Genomic DNA, 1,724 nt, shown 5'->3' on the forward strand with positions numbered 1-1,724 from the left:
AAAGATGGAATTGGTGACACAGTGGTATCCCCAGTAGGAAGAAGGTTGCATGATTCTTTTGAGTTTCTGATTTTTAAAGCCTCGTCTTCTAATTCAAGAGTATCTCTTTGACCCAGGATCTTTCCCAATATGCATTCCGTTAAGGCAGGTGCTTAACTCTGCATGGAAAGCACTTAGAAGATAAAAAGGAAATTTTCTTTTTTCTTTTTTGTAGCCTTCCTAATATTTACAGTAATATCATTAACTGCTTTCTTTTTTTTAAAATATATTTTATTGATTTTTTTTACAGAGAGGAAGGGAGAGAGAGAGAGAGCTAGAAACATCGATGAGAGAGAAACATCGATCAGCTGCCCCCTGCACATCCCTCACTGGGGATGTGCCCGCAACCCAGGTACATGCCCTTGCCCGGAATCGAACCAGGAAATTTTCTTTTTTCTTTTTTGTAGCCTTCCTAATATTTACAGTAATATCATTAACTGCTTTCTTTATCAATAGCAAAAACAGGATACTTTTTGCAATGTAGATGTTCTATAGTGCAACAAGAAATTGCCGTCTAAAAGGGGGGAAGGTTCATATATAATATTCATTTACAATTCCATATGTAATTACACAATTTTTAAATAGAATCAATAATAAAGACTGTTCTGTGGATGGTAGTGCTTAATACATTTTATATTTTGTATAGTGATTTCAGGCCTTTTGTTTTCTTAAAATCAGCTATTTAACCTAATTCTGAGCATTACTTTGTCCTTTGTGCCAGAACTATTTTGTGCAGGCTTTTTGTGATGTGTTAAATATCTGCATTGCCGCCGAAACCGGTTTGGCTCAGTGGATAGAGCATCGGCCTGCGGACTGAAAGGTCCCAGGTTCGATTCCGGTCAAGGGCATGTACCTGGGTTGTGGGCACATCCCAGTGGGAGATGTGCAGGAGGCAGCTGATCGATGTTTCTGACTCTCTATCTCTCTCCCTTCCTCTCTGTAAAAAGTCAATAAAATATATTTTTAAAAAAAATCTGCATTGCCAACATTGCAGCTTGAACTTAAACTTGTTATTCAAGTAAATATTTAATTTTTTTGCTCTTGTATAATCAGATTCCCCTTTTAGTATTATTTTAGAAGCATTGGGAGGGTTTGGCTAAAGTACAATTTATTGGGGAAAACTAGATTTTAGTTTTATAAAACTTTTAAGTCTTTCACGGGACTTATATTTTCTTGAGTTAAATTGCGTAGTTCTAGAAAAAATAGGCAATCTTAAAAGGTGTTTATCTGTGTTACTTAGAAGCAGAGGCTTCCTTATATTGTAACCTACTAAGTGATCTGGAGGGATTCCTGTCATTAAGCACAAGTACACTGACCCCTCAAATGTCTGCATAAGAGAACAAGCACCACATCGCTGCAAGTTTCCAAATGCTTCCTACATACAGGCCCCAAAACCATGTGAATCGATCAACTTCTTGTCAAAGGAAACCGCCACTGGGGAGAGAAAGACCTGGAAGAGGCTTTACCATGGACACTCCCCCTTTCGGGAGCCCAAGAGCAGCCTGTCTGGCATGTCTCACTGGAGCTCAAGTCATAGAATGTGTACAGTACCTGAGAGGCTGCTACAGAACTGAAGTTAATTGGACATTTTATAGGGATTTATACAGATGTTGGTCCTCAAAAACCACAAACCAGTATTCTGCAAAATAAAATGTGTTGGAAACCTCTGGGGAAAAAAAAGAAAG

The sequence above is a fragment of the Myotis lucifugus genome, unplaced genomic scaffold (genome assembly GCF_000147115.1).
Source record: "Myotis lucifugus unplaced genomic scaffold, Myoluc2.0 scaffold_6, whole genome shotgun sequence".
NCBI lineage: Eukaryota > Metazoa > Chordata > Mammalia > Chiroptera > Vespertilionidae > Myotis > Myotis lucifugus.